The sequence below is a fragment of the Pseudophryne corroboree genome, assembly GCF_028390025.1.
Source record: "Pseudophryne corroboree isolate aPseCor3 chromosome 3 unlocalized genomic scaffold, aPseCor3.hap2 SUPER_3_unloc_66, whole genome shotgun sequence".
NCBI lineage: Eukaryota > Metazoa > Chordata > Amphibia > Anura > Myobatrachidae > Pseudophryne > Pseudophryne corroboree.
The window spans coordinates 579,296-598,664 of NW_026967559.1; the positions used below are offsets into that span (position 1 = coordinate 579,296).

At 49.4% G+C, this 19,369-nt stretch overlaps 1 long non-coding RNA gene and 1 pseudogene across 1 annotated transcript; both read left to right on the plus strand.

The window, feature by feature from the left end:
- The window catches only part of LOC134984573 (zinc finger protein 585A-like), a 207,174-nt pseudogene that overhangs the window by 170,718 nt on the left and 17,087 nt on the right, over positions 1 to 19,369 (plus strand).
- On the plus strand, positions 609 to 14,872 carry LOC134984574 (uncharacterized). Its single transcript, XR_010191760.1, has 3 exons — positions 609 to 657; positions 12,390 to 12,573; positions 14,811 to 14,872. It is a non-coding gene; the product is annotated as an uncharacterized LOC134984574 (long non-coding RNA).

Here is a 19,369-nt window from a genome sequence, read left to right on the forward strand (position 1 = left end):
TATTATTATTATTATAATACATTGGGAGTTGTGGTGATATCACAGTTACATCACTTATATCTATAGTAATAATACAGGGACATGACTAGGGAGGTGAGGAGATCTGGGAGTCTCAGTGAAATCACGTATATCAATAGTAATAATACAGGGACATGCCTGGGGAGGTGAGGGGACGTTGGAATGACAGTGATTTTACTTATATCTATAGTAATAATACAGGGACATGACTGGGGAGGTGAGGGGACGTTGGAATGACACAGTGATTTCACTTATATCTACAGTAACACTGGGAGGCTGCTGCAGTCGATGAAAATTCACTTCCTGTATGTGGAACGCACAGTCCGGAAGTAAGGTGGAACGCACAGGCAGGAAAACGGGCATGATTGGCGCAGGATGCTTCATGGTTACTGGCCCCTCCTCTACTACACCCCGCCCACAGCCGCGACCTCTGTTATGAGTATTCCCATATATGTCCTCAGTGCAGGAGGCCGGCGGCCATTTTCTTGTAGACCAGTCCGGCAGCAGCAATAGGTTCCCTGGCCGAGTAGTGACGTCAGGAGCAGCGGCCATTTTCCCCTGGTCTGAGCTCCGCCTTCCTTCTATCATTCCCACAAGGCAGCAGGAGCAGAGAGCAGCCATTGCTGTGTCTGGCAGCAGGTAATGATATTATTATTATTATTCTATAGGCTGAGCAGCTCTGGTGTCAGGTTCTGTACTACAGGGGGAGCAGCCTCTGGTGCCTTGTTATAGTGCAGCTGGAGCAGCCTCTGGTGCTGCATTATCCCTGTACAGGTGGCTGACACTCTAGTGTCCTATTACTGTAATACAGGGGGCGCAGACCCCGTCGTTACCGTAATACAGGGGGCGCAGACCCCGTCGTTACCGTAATACAGGTGGCGCAGACCCCGCCGTTACCGTAATACAGGTGGCGCAGACCCCGCCGTTACCGTAATACAGGTGGCGCAGACCCCGCCATTACCGTATTACAGGTGGCGCAGACCCTGCTGTTACCGTATTACAGGTGGCGCAGACCTCGCCGTTACCGTAATACAGGTGGCGCAGACCCCGCCGTTACCGTAACACAGGTGGCGCAGACCCCGTCATTACCGTAATACAGGTGGGTAGGTGCTGCTGCAGGGCGCCGTCACTCAGAGTCGGCGCTTGGTATACAATGCGGGGGGGGGGGGTGGAAGAAGCTAGGCGTGACTCACTGCTTTAAGCATTGGGGGAGGTCATGGTGGTCCCTAGTTCAGCGGTTCCACTAAATATAAGGGATGGTGGCCAGGGCTATAAGAGACATAACAGCCTATTAAGCCTAGGTTATTAGTGCTTTTGGGGGTACATAGGTTTTACATCTAGGGTACAGTCAGATGTCTATATGTTAAAAAAATAAAAAATAAAATAAAGCACATGCTGGGACGCTGTTTTCACACAAAGGTGACACACCTACTTCCTGCTTCTTCCTGCAGCAATATGTCAGTCCTACAACACACGGCCACTGGAGGGGGCAGGGGTGTTTAGTAGGTGGCACAGTGACCATCATAGATTCCCTCTATAACACAGTGCGGTGCACGTGGTATTATAGACACTACAGTTATTTTCACTGAGTTGTGTGGACGTTATCTCACTGTATTATTGTCTGTCTGCATGACAATATGAGAAACAGCAGCTTGTCTGTGATAACTGTGAGAATGCCTGATTTGCAGTCAGAGTTGTCCGCTGCATGAAAAGACCGTGAGGCGGCTAAGTCTGATTCGCGGTTAATGCCGTGTGAGCAGCCAATGTGGGCTCAGGATGTTTCTAGAACTTTGCTGGGTTACAAAGTCCATGTATAGTTCAATTTCTAAGAATGGTCATCGTTTGTCTCATAATTACATTCTGACGATTCAATGCCACATCTGATATCTCAGCATTGGGTCAGGAGTCAGATAGTGAGGTCACTAATAGCCCGAGCTATGATGATCTCATTAGAGCGGTACGCCAGCTGCTAGGTTGTACTGAAACATATGAGGTTTTATTGCTAGCAGACTATGGGCGACTGTGTGTTTTTCTTATTCATATCTCTTAATAAGCATTTAATAGAAGCATGGCTAAATCCAGTTAAACACTTTTCTGGGACAACACGATTTCTGTCTAAATATCTTTTCCCACCGGCTATGACAACTAAATCGCCATCGGTGGAGTCTTCAGTTTCTAAACTTTCACTAAAATTGACTATTCCAGTCCCAGGTGCAGCTACGCTTAAAGACCCCTCGGAGAGTAAGCTGGAGGCCATGCTAAAGTCCATGTATACAGCAACAGGGGTGATGCTTACACCTGTTTGAGTTGGGGTTTGGGTTAACAAGGCTGTAGTTGCATGGGCGAAACAGCTCAGGTTAGGCCTACAACAGGGTTTTTCCTCAGACCAGCTTATATTTCTTACCGATCACATTTGTGAATTGGTTGAGTATTTAGGTACGGCTTCGTTGGACGTTGGACAAGTTTGTTCTCGGCTTGCAGCCCAACAGCTGCTGTGGTTGCGTTCTTGACAGGCCGCCATGCAGAAGGACGTGATTTTCAACAAACCACTAACCATCGTCAGGACTCAAGCCAGTGGCATGACAGGCTTCCAGCCCATCTCGGCTCTTCAGTTGTGGGAGCACACCTTCAGAAGTTTCCCTTCGCGTGGTTTCAGACATCACAGATGGGTGGATCCGCAGTTTTGTTTTAAGAGGTTTCAATGAGTTTGAATGTCTATCACCGATGCAGTTTTTCAAGACAGGTCTGCCTGTGTCAGCAGACAAGTGAGCAGGTCTGCAGACCGCTGTTCAGTCTCTCGTACATTCAGCAGTTTTGGTTCAGGTTCCAGTACACCAACAAGGTCAAGGGTTTTATTCCAATCTTTTTGTAGTATCAAAGCCGGATGCCTCAGTCAAACCAATATGGAACCTAAAGGGGTTCAATCGGTACGTCACTTACTACACATTCAAGATGGAATCCCTACGGTCAGTGATTGCAGGTTTAGAACCACAGCAATTCATGATTTTGCGGGATCTCAAGGATACGTACTTACACATTCCAATTTGGCCACCACATCCGCATCTGGCGTACTTAAGTTTGCAGTACGACAAGCGCCTCGGGTATTCACAAAGGTGATGTCTGTGATGATAGTTCATATCAGATCCCTGGGAGTGATAATCGTTCCATACTTAGATGACCTTCTCATCAAGGCTTCGTCTCAAAAAATTCTTTAACATGCCTTACTGTTGTACAGTGCACTAGTTCAGTATGGTTGGATTGTCAAAGAATTCAGTTTTAGGAATGATTCTGATTACGGTGGATCAATGCATTTACCTGTCACAACAGAAAGTACATGCTATTCATCATCTAGTACTGCTAGTGCTCAAACCACGGACAGTCTCGGTGCATTTGTGCATTCGACTGGTAAGACAGATGGGGGCATCTTTCAAAACACTCCAGTTCGGAAGATTTTCACTCAGGTCCTTTTCAACTGGATCTTCTCGCACAGTGATCTGGCTCTCATCTACAAATTCATCAGATGGTTCGCTTGTCTCCAGGACAATATCATGTGGTGATGTCCGGGCCAATTGAGGATTCAAGCAACCTCTCGCATGGCCATGTGACTTTGACTCCATCCCCTTTTTGTTGATGTATGCGACTTCTGTTGCGTTGTCCAACTGAACCTGAACTGTAAGTTGCCCTGAGTTCCAGGACACTGATTGACAGTAATCCTGCGATAATGAGCTGCTGAAACTGGCTTCCTAACACGTAACATGGTTGGTATAACCAACTGTGGAATGCCCTCTCGTCTTGAAAGTGGTCTCAACAGCCCCCCCGTAAAACGCAGTCGCGCTAAATCGGGGTAAAAGAACGACCCCTGCTGTAGTATAACTTGGAAAACAGTATTTCTCTTAGCCTTAGCTTCGGCAGGGCGTGTTGCACAATTGGGTGCCTTGTCATGCAAGCCACTGTATCTGGTATTTCATACTGACAGAGCGGAACTTTGGACAAATCACGCTTTTCTAAAACAGGTAGTATCTTCTTTCATATCAATCAACCAATCACAGTTCCTGTTTTTCAGAAGATTCGGGTACTCCAGCTACTTTGGATGTGGTACGCGCACTCCGCGTTTATGTAGCCCGAACATCAACTGTACGTATAACGATACTTTGTTTGTTCTCTATGATGCAGTCAATATAGGTTGGCCAGCTTCCAAACAGACCATGGCCAGATAGATTAACCTGACCATTCGTCAGGTACACTTTCATGCTAGTCGATGGGAACGTCATGGGCAGCAGGCCTTAGAGCTTCTACGACGCAACCTTGCCGAGCAGTTACATGGCCATCAGTGCAGACGTTTGTGTGCTTTTACAAGTTTGATAATTCTGCGGCATCAGCTTCTAGCTTTGGCCGTCTAGTGTTACTGGTGCCAAACAGCTCTTCCACCCAAGGGGGAAACTTTGGTAGGTCCCAAGAGTACTCCAGTGACCCCTAGTGGATCAGAAAGAAAACAGGATTTTGATACTTACCAGATAAATCCTTTTCGTTGCACCCACAGGGGCACTGGACACCCACCCAGAGCAGTTTCACCTGGCTGTTGGTAAGTTCAGTAGTTCTTATGGTAACACATTTTCACCGACCTGTTCAAATGTGAAGGTGATTGTTATCTATTGTTGTGTCAACTTTCTAATTGTCCGTTATGTATCACTACTCTTGTGGCTCCACATACAAAATCTCAGTGCAGGAAAAAGGTTTGGAGTCTGGAATTGGATAATTCTGATGATGGACGCAAGTCTCAAAGGTTGGGGAGCAGTGGTCCAACATTGTCAGTTTCAGGGTCTATGTTCAGACCGAGAAAGATTACTGTCAATCAATGTCCTGGAACTCAGGGCAATTTACAACGCTCTGCGTCAGGCAGTTCACTTGCTCCTGTTTCAGACTGTTCAGGTTCAGTCAGACAACGCGACAGAAGTCGCATACATCAACAAAAAGGGGATGGTCTCAAAGTCACAAGGCCATGCGAGAGGTTGCTCGAATCCTCAATTGGGCCGAACATCACCACGTGATATTGTTGGCGGTCTTCATTCCAGGAGTGCACAACTGGGAAGCAGATTATCTCAGTCGGCAGGATTTTCCTCCAGGAGAATGGGACTTACATCCAGAAGTGTTCCAGATGTTAGTCCAACGGTGGAGTTACCCAAAGGTGGATCTAATGGCTTCTCGCCACAATCATCAGACAGATATGTGTCCAAAACAAGAGATCCAAAGACAGTGGCAGTGATTGCTCTCACCATAGCGTGGCCGTATAGCCTTGTGTATCTATTTCCATTTCTCCAGCTTCCTCGGTTGCTAAAGTGGATTAAAACGAGAGTCCAAGACCGTCATACTAGTGGCGACTCGTTGGCCTCGGAGAGTGTGGTTCTCGGATCTCCATGGTCTACTCGCAGATGATCCCTGGCTGATCCCGCTATGTCCAGACCTACTACAGCAGGGGTTGTTCCTTTACCCCGATTTAGCGTGGCTGCGTTTTACAGGGTGGCTGTTGAGACTACTTTCAAGATGAGAGGGCATTCCACAGTTGGTTATACCAACCATGTTACGTGCTAGGAAGCCAGTTTCAGCAGCTCATTATCACAGGATTTGGCGAGCGGTTGGTGTGAAGCTAGGATGTTTCCGACATATTCTTTCAAGTTATCCCATCTTTTGCTCTTTTTACAGACGGGGTTAGATGAAGGACTACGTTTCGCGACACTAATGGTGCAGGTCTCTGCCTTGTCAGTTTTCTTTCAAAGGCGTTTCGCTCTTTTGCCAACAGTTCACAATTTCCTGCAAGGTGTCCTTAGAGTTCAACTTCCATTCATTCCACCTACAGCTCCATGGGTCTTGAATGTAGTTTTGCATGTTTTTGCAGTCAAGTTTTGAACCCTTGCAACTCGTGAATGGTAAGTTTATAACATGGAAAACCATGTTTCTCCTAGCCTTAGCTTCAGCAAGGTGTGTTGCACAATTGGGTGCCTTGTCATGCAAGCCACTGTATCTGGTATTTCATACTGACAGAGCGGAACTTTGGACAAATCCTGCTTTTCTACCACAGGTAGTATCTTCTTTCACATCAGACAGCTCTTCCGCCCAAGGGGGAAACTTTGGTACGTCCCAAGAGTACTCCAGTGACCCCTAGTGGCTTAGAAAGAAAACAGGATTTTGATACCAGATAAATACTTTTCGTTGCACCCACAGGGGCACTGGACACCCACCCAGAGCAGTTTCACCTGGCTGGTGGTAAGTTCAGTAGTTCTTATGGTAACACATTTTCACAGACTTGTTCAAATGTTAAGGTGATTGTTATCTATTGTCATGTCAACTTTCTAATTGTCTGTTATGTTGTGTCAACTTTATAGTTGTCCGTTATGTTATAATGTTATATGTAATTCTCCGTTGTTCATCCTCTCTGTCGCTCCTATTTGGCTCAGCAAAAAAACAATAAGGCACCTTGGGAGTATGGAAGGGGAAGGAGGGTTACACATTTAAATGTTTAAATGTGCCTATCCCTGCTATTGCACCGTCCATATCCCAAGAGTACTCCAGTGCCCCCTGTGGATTCAAAGAAAATAATTTATCTGGTAAGTACCAAAATCCTATTTTCTCTGACGTCCTAGTGGATGCTGGGAACTCCGTAAGGACCATGGGTATTAGCGGCTCCGCAGGAGACTGGGCACAAAAGTAAAGCTTTAGGACTACCTGGTGTGCACTGGCTCCTCCCCCTATGACCCTCCTCCAAGCCTCAGTTAGATTTTTGTGCCCGGCCGAGAAGGGTGCATTCTAGGAGCTCTCCTGAGTTTCTTAGAAAAAGTTTAGTTTTAGGTTTTTTATTTTCAGTGAGACCTGCTGGCAACAGGCTCACTGCATCGAGGGACTAAGGGGAGAAGAAGCGAACTCACCTGCGTGCAGCCAGCTTGGGCTTCTTGGCTACTGGACACCATTAGCTCCAGAGGGACCGAAGACAGGCCCAGCCTCGGAGTCCGGTCCCAGAGCCGCACCGCCGGCCCCCTTACAGAGCCAGAAGCAAGAAGAGGTCCGGAAAATCGGCGGCAGAAGACATCAGTCTTCACCAAGGTAGCGCACAGCACTGCAGCTGTGCGCCATTGCTCCTCAGGCACACTTCACACTCCGGTCACTGAGGGTGCAGGGCGCTGGGGGGGGGGGGGGCGCCCTGCACCCTGCACCCTCAGTGACCGGAGTGTGCAGGGCGAAAATACATCACATATAACCCCCAGGGCTATATGGATGTATTTTAACCCCTGCCAGAATACAGCAAAAAGCGGGAGAAAAGTCAGCCGAGAAGGGGGCGGAGCCTATCTCCTCAGCACACTGGCGCCATTTTCCCTCACAGCTCCGCTGGAAGGACGTCTCCCTGACTCTCCCCTGCAGTCCTGCACTACAGAAAAGGGTAAAACAAGATAGGGGGGCACTAATTAGGCGCAGTATTAACATAAACAGCAGCTATAAGGGGAAAAACACTTCTATAAGGTTATCCCTGTATATATAGCGCTCTGGTGTGTGCTGGCATACTCTCCCTCTGTCTCCCCAAAGGGCTAGTGGGGTCCTGTCCTCTATCAGAGCATTCCCTGTGTGTGTGCTGTGTGTCGGTACGATTGTGTCGACATGTATGAGGAGGAAAATGGTGTGGAGGCGGAGCAATTGCCTGTAATGGAGATGTCACCCCCTAGGGAGTCGACACCTGAGTGGCTGAGCTTATGGAAGGAATTTCGTGACAGTGTCAGCTCTTTACAAAAGACAGTTGATGACATGAGACAGCCGGCTACTCCGCTTGTGCCTGTCCAGGCGTCTCAAAAGCCATCAGGGGCTCTAAAACGCCCGTTACCTCAGATGGCAGATACAGACGCCGACACGGATACTGACTCCAGTGTCGACGATGAAGAGACGAATGTGACTTCCAGTAGGGCCACACGTTACATGATTGAGGCTATGAAAAATGTTTTACATATTTCTGATAATACAAGTACCACTAAAAAGGGTATTATGTTTGGTGAGAAAAAACTGCCTGTAGTTTTTCCTGCATCTGAGGAATTAAATGAAGTGTGTGATGAAGCGTGGGTTTCCCCCGATAAAAACTGTTAATTCCTAAAAAGTTATTAGCATCATACCCTTTCCCGCCAGAGGATAGGGCACGTTGGGAAACACCCCCTAGGGTGGATAAAGCGCTCACACGTTTGTCTAAACAGGTGGCACTACCGTCTCCTGATACGGCCGCCCTTAAGGAACCTGCTGACAGAAAGCAGGAGAATATCCTAAAATGTATATACACTCACACGGGTGTTATACTGCGACCAGCAATCGCCTCAGCCTGGATGTGAAGTGCTGGGGTGGCTTGGTCGGATTCCCTGACTGACAATATTGATACCCTAGATAGGGACAGTATATTACTGACTATAGAGCATTTGAAAGATGCATTTCTATATATGCGTGATGCACAGAGGGATATTTGCCAACTGGCATCAAGAGTAAGTGCGCTGTCCATTTCTGCCAGAAGAGGGTTATGGACGAGGCAGTGGTCAGGTGATGCTGATTCCAAAAGGCATATGGAAGTATTGCCTTATAAAGGGGAGGAGTTATTTGGGGTAGGTCTATCAGACCTGGTGGCCACAGCAACTGCTGGGAAATCCACATTTTTACCCCAGGTAGCCTCTCAACATAAGAAGACGCTGTATTATCAGGCGCAGTCCTTTCGGCCCCATAAGGGCAAGCGGGCAAAAGGCTCCTCATTTCTGCCCCGTGGCAGAGGGAGAGGAAAAAGGCTGCAGCAAACAGCCAGTTCCCAGGAACAGAAGCCCTCTCCCGTTTCTGCCAAGTCCTCAGCATGACGCTGGGGCTTTACTAGCGGACTCAGGCACGGTGGGGGCCCGTCTCAAGAATTTCAGCGTGCAGTGGGCTCACTCACAGGTGGACCCCTGGATCCTTCAAATGGTATCTCAGGGGTACAAATTGGAATTCGAGACGTCTCCCCCTCGCTGTTTCCTAAAGTCTGCTTTACCGACGTCTCCCTCCGACAGGGAGGCGGTATTGGAAGCCATTCACAAGCTGTATTCCCAGCAGGTGATAATCAAGGTACCCCTCCTGCAACAGGGAAAGGGGTATTATTCCACGCTGTTTGTGGTACCGAAGCCGGACGGCTCGGTGAGACCTATTTTAAATCTGAAATCCTTGAACACTTACATACAAAGGTTCAAATTCAAGATGGAGTCACTCAGAGCGGTGATTGCGAACCTGGAAGAAGGGGATTATATGGTGTCTTTGGACATCAAGGATGCTTACCTCCATGTCCCAATTTACCCTTCTCACCAAGGGTACCTCAGGTTTGTGGTACAGAACTGTCACTATCAGTTTCAGACGCTGCCGTTTGGTTTGTCCACGGCACCCCGGGTCTTTACCATAGTAATGGCCGAAATGATGATACTCCTTTTAGTTTTAGTTATCCCTTACTTGGACGATCTCCTGATAAGGGCAAGATCCAGGGAACAGTTGGTAGTCGGGGTAGCACTATCTCAAGCAGTGTTGCGGCAGCACGGTTGGATTCTCAATATTCCAAAATCGCAGCTGATCCCGACGACACGTCTTCTATTCCTAGGGATGATCCTGGACACAGTCCAGAAAAAGGTGTTTCTCCCGGAGGAGAAAGCCAGGGAGTTATCCGAACTAGTCAGAAACCTCCTAAAACCAGGCCATGTGTCAGTGCATCAATGCACAAGGGTCCTGGGAAAAATGGTGGCTTCCTACGAAGCAATCCCATTCGGCAGATTCCACGCAAGAACTTTCCAGTGGGACCTGCTGGACAAATGGTCCGGATCGCATCTTCAGATGCATCAGCGGATAACCCTGTCACCAAAGACAAGGGTGTCTCTCCTGTGGTGGTTGCAGAGTGCTCATCTTCTAGAGGGCCGCAGATTCGGCATTCAGGACTGGGTCCTGATGACCACGGATGCCAGCCTGCGAGGCTGGGGAGCAGTCACACAGGGAAGAAATTTCCAGGGCTTGTGATCAAGCCTGGAGACATCACTTCACATAAATATCCTGGAGCTAAGGGCCATTTACAATGCCCTAAGCCAAGCAAGACCTCTGCTTCAAGGTCAGCCGGTGCTGATCCAGTCGGACAACATCACGGCAGTCGCCCACGTGAACAGACAGGGCGGCACAAGAAGCAGGAGGGCAATGGCAGAAGCTGCAAGGATTCTTCGCTGGGCGGAAAATCATGTGATAGCACGGTCAGCAGTGTTCATTCCGGGAGTGGACAACTGGAAAGCAGACTTCCTCAGCAGGCACGACCTCCACCCGGGAGAGTGGGGACTTCACCCAGAAGTCTTCCACATGATTGTAAACCGTTGGGAAAAACCAAAGGTGGACATGATGGCGTCCCGCCTCAACAAGAAACTCGACAGGTATTGCGCCAGGTCAAGGGACCCTCAGGCAATAGCTGTGGACGTTCTGGTAACACCGTGGGTGTACCAGTCAGTGTATGTGTTCCCTCCTCTGCCTCTCATACCCAAGGTACTGAGAACTATAAGACGGAGAGGAGTAAGAACTATACTCGTGGCTCCGGATTGGCCAAGAAGGATTTGGTACCCGGAACTTCAAGAGATGCTCACAGAGGACCCGTGGCCTCTACCTCTAAGAAGGGACCTGCTCCAGCAAGGACCCTGTCTGTTCCAAGACTTACCGCGGCTGCGTTTGACGGCATGGCGGTTGAACGCCGGATCCTGAAGGAAAAAGGCATTCCGGAAGAAGTCATTCCTACCCTGATCAAAGCCAGGAAGGATGTGACCGCAAAGCATTATCACCGCATTTGGCGAAAATATGTTGCGTGGTGCGAGGCCAGGAAGGCCCCAATGGAGGAATTTCAACTGGGTCGATTCCTGCATTTCCTGCAAACAGGAGTGTCTATGGGCCTAAAATTAGGATCCATTTAGGTTCAGATTTCGGCCCTGTCGATTTTCTTCCAGAAAGAACTGGCTTCAGTTCCTGAAGTTCAGACGTTTGTCAAGGGGGTGCTGCATATACAGCCTCCTTTTGTGCCTCCAGTAGCACCTTGGGATCTCAATGTAGTTTTGGGGTTCCTAAAATCACATTGGTTTGAACCGCTTAAATCTGTGGATTTGAAATATCTCACATGGAAAGTGGTCATGCTGTTGGCCCTGGCTTCGGCCAGGCGCGTGTCAGAATTGGCGGCTTTATCTTATAAAAGCCCTTACCTGATTTTTCATACGGACAGGGCAGAATTGAGGACTCTTCCTCAATTTCTCCCTAAGGTGGTTTCAGCGTTTCACCTGAACCAGCCTATTGTGGTACCTGCGGCTACTAGGTACTTGGAGGACTCCAAGTTGCTGGACGTTGTCAGGGCCCTGAAAATATATGTTTCCAGGACGGCTGGAGTCAGAAAATCTGACTCGCTGTTTATCCTGTATGCACCCAACAAGCTGGGTGCTCCTGCTTCTAAGCAGACTATTGCTCGTTGGATTTGTAGTACAATTCAGCTTGCACATTCTGTGGCAGGCCTGCCACAGCCAAAATCTGTAAATGCCCACTCCACAAGGAAGGTGGGCTCATCTTGGGCGGCTGCCCGAGGGGTCTCGGCTTTACAACTTTGCCTAGCAGCTACTTGGTCAGGGGCAAACACGTTTGCAAAATTCTACAAATTTGATACCCTGGCTGAGGAGGACCTGGAGTACTCTCATTCGGTGCTGCAGAGTCATCCGCACTCTCCCGCCCGTTTGGGAGCTTTGGTATAATCCCCACGGTCCTTACGGAGTTCCCAGCATCCACTAGGACGTCAGAGAAAATAAGAATTTACTTACCGATAATTCTATTTCTCGTAGTCCGTAGTGGATGCTGGGCGCCCATCCCAAGTGCGGATTGTCTGCAATACTTGTACATAGTTATTGTTAACTAAATCGGGTTATTGTTGTTGTGAGCCATCTATCCAGAGGCTCCTCTGTTATCATGCTGTTAACTGGGTTCAGATCACAAGTTGTACGGTGTGATTGGTGTGGCTGGTATGAGTCTTACCCGGGATTCATAAATCCTTCCTTATTGTGTACGCTCGTCCGGGCACAGTATCCTAACTGAGGCTTGGAGGAGGGTCATAGGGGGAGGAGCCAGTGCACACCAGGTAGTCCTAAAGCTTTACTTTTGTGCCCAGTCTCCTGCGGAGCCGCTAATCCCAATGGTCCTTACGGAGTTCCCAGCATCCACTACGGACTACGAGAAATAGAATTATCGGTAAGTAAATTCTTATTATCTATGGTAATAGTACAGGGACATGACTGTGGAGGTGAGGGGATATTTACAGTGATATTTATGTCTCCCCCATTTCACAGAGGTGTGAAGAAGACATCTGGTGAGCGTGAGACACCCAGCAGCCATGCTCATGTGTCAGGAGGACTGAGCAGGTCCCAGAGCACCATCATGGTGCCTCCACCTCACTCACTGATACATGAGAGACACAGTGACCAGAAGATCCAGGAACTCACCAACAAGATCATTCCACTGCTGACTGGAGAGGTGACTGCTGGAAATGGAACATTGTACAGTAATACCAGGGGATGTGTCTGGGTGATGACTGGAGAAGTGACTGCTGGGAATGGGGCATTATACAGTAACACCAGGGGATGTGTCTGGGTGATGACTGGAGAGGTGACTGCCGGGAATGAGGCATTATACAGTAACACTGTGGGACGTGTCTTGGTGATGACTGGAGAGGTGACTGCTGGGAATAGGACATTATACAGTAACACCAGGGGATATGTCTGGGTGATGACTGGAGAGGTGACTGCTGGGAATGGGGCATTATACAGTAACACCAGGGAATGTGTCTGGGTGATGACTGGAGAGGTGACTGCTGGGAATGGGGCATTATACATGAACACCGGGGGACGTGTCTGGGTGATGACTGGAGAGGTGACTGCTGGGAATAGGGCATTATACAGTAACACCGGGGGATGTGTCTGGGTGCTGACTGGAGAGGTGACTGCTGGGAATGGTACAATATACAGTAACACCATGGGACGTGTTTGGGTTATGACTGGAGAGGTGACTTGCAGGAATGGTACATTATACAGTAACACTAGGGAAAGTGTCTGGGTGATGACTGGAGAAGTGACTGCTGGGAATGGGGCATTATACAGTAACTCCACGGGATGTGTCTGGGTGATGGCTGGAGAGTTGACTGCTGGGAATGGGACATTATACAGTAACACCAGGGGATGTGTCTGGGTGATCACTGGAGAGGTGACTGCTGGGATTGGGACATTATACAGTAACACCAGGGGATGTGTCTGGGTGATGACTGGAGAGGTGACTGCTGGGAATAGGGCATTATACAGTAACACCGGGGGATGTGTCTGGGTGCTGACTGGAGAGGTGACTGCTGGGAATGGGACATTATACAGTGACACCAGGGGACGTGTCTAGGTGATGACTGGAGAGGTGACTGCTGGTAATGGGACATTATACAGTAACACTAAGGGAATGTGTCTGGGTGATGACTGGAGAGGTGACTGCTGGGAATAGGGCATTATACAGTAACACCAGGGAATGTGTCTGGGTGATGACTGGAGATGTGACTGCTGGGAATGGGGCATTATACAGTAACACCGGGGGATGTGTCTGGGTGATGAATGGAGAGGTGACTGCTGGGAATGGGGCATTATACAGTAACACCAGGGGACGTGTCTGGGTGATGACTGGAGAGGTGACTGCTGGGAATGAGGCATTATACAGTAACACCAGGGGACGTGTCTGGGTGATGACTGGAGAGGTGACTGCTGGGAATGTGACATTATACAGTAACACCAGGGGATGTGTCTGGGTGATGACTGGAGAGGTGACTGCTGGGAATAGGGCATTATACAGTAACACCAGGGAATGTGTCTGGGTGATGACTGGAGATGTGACTGCTGGGAATGGGGCATTATACAGTAACACCGGGGGATGTGTCTGGGTGATGAATGGAGAGGTGACTGCTGGGAATGGGGCATTATACAGTAACACCGGGGGATGTGTCTGAGTGATGACTGGAGAGGTGACTGCCGGGAATGAGACATTATACAGTAACACTGTTGGACGTGTCTGGGTGATGACTGGAGAGGTGACTGCTGGGAATGGGACATTATACAGTAACACCAGGGAATGTGTCTGGGTGATGACTGGAGATGTGACTGCTGGGAATGGGGCATTATACAGTAACACCGGGGGATGTGTCTGGGTGATGAATGGAGAGGTGACTGCTGGGAATGGGGCATTATACAGTAACACCAGGGGACGTGTCTGGGTGATGACTGGAGAGGTGACTGCTGGGAATGAGGCATTATACAGTAACACCAGGGGACGTGTCTGGGTGATGACTGGAGAGGTGACTGCTGGGAATGTGACATTATACAGTAACACCGGGGGATGTGTCTGGGTGATGAATGGAGAGGTGACTGCTGGGAATGGGGCATTATACAGTAACACGAGGGGACTTGTCTGGGTGATGACTGGAGAGGTGACTGCTGGGAATGGGACATTATACAGTAACACCAGAGGACGTGTCTGGGTGATGACTGGAGAGGTGACTGCTGGGAATGGGGCATTATACAGTAACACCAGGGAATGTGTCTGTGTGATGACTGGAGAGATGACTGCTGGGAATGGGACATTATACAGTAACACCAGGGGATGTGTCTGGGTGATGACTGTATCACTGTGTGTGTCAGGTTCCTATAAGGTGTCAGGATGTCACTGTCTATGTCTCCATGCAGGAGGGGGAGTATATAGAGGAACACAGGGGTCTGTACAAGGACGTGATGATGGAGAATCACCGGCCCCTCACATCACTGGGTAAGAGGAGACTGTCATGTATTGTACAGGGGAGAGCAGGTATGGGGGCCCTTATATACACATCACCTGATAATCACATATATACACTGTACTCAGTCACTGTGTGTCTCCTACAGATGGGCCCAGTAACAGAGATACCCCAGAGAGATGTCCCCGTCCTCTGTATTCCCAGGATTGTACAGAGGAGAATCACAGGATCCCACAGGAGGATCAGGTAGGTGAGATTTAGGGTCTCCCCAATATACCAAAGTGACTGTCACTATATGATCTGTAGAGGAGCTGTGTGTCTTATACACTGATATTATACTGTTTCACCTCAGTTTAATCTGACTGTATGCAAATGTCATTATAGTGTTTTCTCTGACGTCCTAGTGGATGCTGGGTACTCCGTAATGACCATGGGGTATAGACGGGCTCCGCAGGAGACTGGGCACTCTTAAAAGAAAGATTAGGTACTATCTGGTGTGCACTTGCTCCTCCCTCTATGCCCCTCCTACAGACCTCAGTTAGAATCTGTGCCCGGCCAGAGCTGGATGCACACTAGGGGCTCTCCTGAGCTTCCTAGAAAATAAAGTATTTGTTAGGTTTTTTATTTTCAGTGAGATCTGCTGGCAACAGACTCACTGCTACGAGGGACTGAGGGGAGAGAAGCAAACCTACCTGCTTGCAGCTAGCTTGAGCTTCTTAGGCTACTGGACACCATTAGCTCCAGAGGGATCAAACACAGGCCCAGCCTCGGTCGTCCGGTCCCGGAGCCGCGCCGCCGTCCCCCTTGCAGAGCCAGAAGACAGAATGCGAAGTTGAAAATCGGCGGCTGAAGACTCCGGTCTTCATTAAGGTAGCGCACAGCACTGCAGCTGTGCGCCATTGCTCCCTCTGCACACCACACACTCCGGTCACTGATGGGTGCAGGGCGCTGGGGGGGGGGGGCGCGCCCTGGGCAGCAATTAGAGTACCTTACATGGCAAACCGCACATAATACAGTTTTAATAAGCTGTATATGTGCATTAACCCCCGCCATTATACATAAAAAATGCGGGAGAAGCCAGCCGATGAAGGGGCGGGGCTTCTCCGCACACCGGCGCCATTTTCTCTTCACAACTTCGCTGGAAGGACGCTCCCCAGACTCTCCCCTGCAGTTCCAGACGTCTAGGGTAAAAAAGAGTGGGGGGGGCACATAAATTTAGGCGCAGAACTGTGTATATAAGCGGCTATAGGGGAAAAATCACTCTGTATAGTGTGCATCCCTGCATTATATAGCGCTGTGGTGTGTGCTGGCATACTCTCTCTCTGTCTCCCCAAAGGACTTGGTGGGGTACTGTCCTCAGCATTCCCTGTGTGTGTGCGGTGTGTCGGTACGGCTGTGTCGACATGTTTGATGAGGAAACTTATGTGGAGGTGGAACAGGTGCCGATAAGTGTGATGTCACCCCCTGCGGGGTCGACACCAGAGTGGGTGGACATGTGGAAGGTATTAACCGACAGTGTCAACTCCTTGCATAAAAGGTTCGATGACAATACAGCTTCTCAGCCCGTGCATGCCCAGGCGTCTCAAAGGCCATCAGGGTCTCAAAAACGCCCGCTACCTCAGATGGCAGACACAGATGTCGACACGGAGTCTGACTCCAGTGTCGACGAGGACGAGACTAATGTACAATCCACAAGGGCCATCCGTTGCATGATTACGGCAATGAAAAATGTGTTGCACATTTCTGACATTAACCCAGGTACCACTAAAAAGGGTATTATGTTTGGGGAGAAAAAGCAACCAGTGGTTTTTCCCCCATCAGATGAGTTGAATGAAGTGTGTGAAGAAGCGTGGGGTTCCCCCGATAAGAAACTAGTGATTTCTAAAAAGTTACTAATGGCGTACCCTTTCCCGCCAGAAGACAGGCTACGTTGGGAGACATCCCCTAGGGTGGATTAGGTGCTCACACGCTTGTCAAAAAAGGTGGCACTGCCGTCTCAGGATACGGCCGCCTTAAAGGAGCCTGCTGATAGAAAGCAGGAGGCTATCCTGAAGTCTGTATATACACACTCAGGTACTATACTGAGACCTGCAATTGCTTCAGCATGGATGTGTAGTGCTGCAGCAGCTTGGTCCGATACCCTGTCAGATAATATTGATACCCTAGACAGGGATACTATTTTGCTAACCATAGAGCATATTAAAGACGTAGTCTTATATATGAGAGATGCACAGAGGGATATTTGCCGGCTGGCATCTAGAGTTAATGCAATGTCCATTTCTGCCAGAAGAGTATTATGGACTCGGCAGTGGACAGGTGATGCTGATTCTAAAAGGCGTGAGGAATTGTTTGGGGATGGTCTCTCGGACCTAGTATCCACAGCGACAGCTGGGAAGACGACATTTTTACCTCAGGTTTCCTCACAGCCTACGAAAGCACCGTATTATCAGGTACAGTCCTTTCGGACACAAAAAGGCAAGCGGGTCAGAGGCGCTTCCTTTTTGCCCAGAGGCAGGGGAAGAGGGAAAAAGCTGCACCAGACAGCCAGTTCCCAGGAACAAAAATCCTCCCCCGCTTCCTCTAAGTCCACCGCATGACGCTGGGGCTCCACAGGTGGAGCCAGGTGCGGTGAGGGCGCGTCTCCGGAACTTCAGCGACCAGTGGGTTCGCTCACAGGTGGATCCCTGGGTTCTGCAAGTGGTATCTCAGGGATACAAGCTGGAGTTCGAGTTCACTCCCCCTCGCCGTTACCTCAAATCTGCCTTCCCGGCTGCTCCCAAAGAAAGGGAGGTAGTACTGGACGCTATTCACAAGCTGTACCTCCAGCAGGTGATAATCAAGGTACCCCCCCCTTCAACAGGGGCGGGGTTACTATTCCACAATGTTTGTGGTACCGAAACCAGACGGTTCGGTGAGACCCATCCTAAATTTAAAATCCTTGAACACTTATATAAGGAAGTTCAAGTTCAAGATGGAATCGCTCAGGGCGGTTATTGCAAGCCTGGAAGAGGGGGATTTTATGGTGTCATTGGGCATCAAGGATGCATACCTGCATGTCCCCATTTACCCAACTCACCAGGAGTACCTCAGATTTGTGGTACAGGACTGTCATTACCAATTCCAGACGTTGCCGTTTGGTCTGTCCACGGCACCGAGGGTATTTACCAAGGTAATGGCTGAAATGATGATACTCCTTCGAAAGAAGGGAGTTATAATTATCCCGTACTTGGACGATCTCCTGATAAAGGCGAGGTCCAAGGAGCAGTTGCTAGTCAGCGTAGCACTATCTCAGGAAATGCTGCATAAGCACGGCTGGATTCTGAATATCACAAAGTCGCAGCTGATTTCTGCGACGCGTCTGCTGTTCCTGGGTATGATTCTAGACACAGAACAGAAGAAGGTGTTTGTCCCGGAGGAGAAGGCCCAGGAATGATCATCTCTGGTCAGGGACCTCCTGAAACCAAAACAGGTGTCGGTGCGTCACTGCACGCGAATCCTGGGAAAGATGGTAGCTTCTTACGAAGCGATTCCCTTCGGCAGGTTCCATGCGAGGATCTTCCAGTGGGATCTATTGGACAAGTGGTCCGGATCGCATCTTCAGATGCATCGGTTGATCACCCTGTCCCCGAGGGCCAGAGTGTCTCTGCTGTGGTGGGTGCAGTGTGCTCATCTTCTCGAAGGCCGCAGATTCGGCATACAGGACTGGGTCCTGGTGACCACGGATGCAAGCCTCCGAGGTTGGTGGGCAGTCACTCAGGGAAGAAACTTCCAAGGACAATGGTTGAGTCAGGAAACTTCCCTACACATAAATATTCTGGAACTACGGGCCATTTACAATGCCCTGAGTCAAGCAGAATCCCTGCTTCAAAACCAAACGGTGCTGATTCAGTCAGATAACATCATGGCAGTCGCCCATGTAAACAGACAGGGCGGCAGAAGAAGCAGGAGGGCAATGGCAGAAGCTGCAAGGATTCTTCAATGGGCGGAGAATCACGTGATAGCACTGTCAGCAGTGTTCATTCCGGGAGTGGAAAACTGGGAAGCAGACTTTCTCAGCAGACACGACCTCCACCCGGGAGAGTGGGGACTTCATCCAGAAGTCTTAAAGCTGATTGTACACCGGTGGGAACAACCACAGGTGGACATGATGGCGTCCCGCCTCAATAAAAGGCTAAAAAGATATTGCGCCAGGTCAAGGACCCTCAGGCGATAGCTGGGACGCTCTGGCGACACCGTGGGTGTACCAGACGGTTTATGTGTTCCCTCCTCTTCCGCGCATACCCAGGGTACTGAGGATAGTAAAAAAGAGAGGAAGAATTCCAGCTGGGTCGATTCCTGAACTTTCTATAGGCAGGGGTGACTATGGGCCTAAAATTGGGGTCCATAAAAGTCCAGATTTCGGCCCTGTCTATTTTCTTTCAGAAAGAACTGGCTTCGCTGCCTGAAGTTCAGACGTTTGTTAAGGGTTTGCTGCATATTCAGCCACCTTTTGTGCCTCCAGTGTGGCACCTT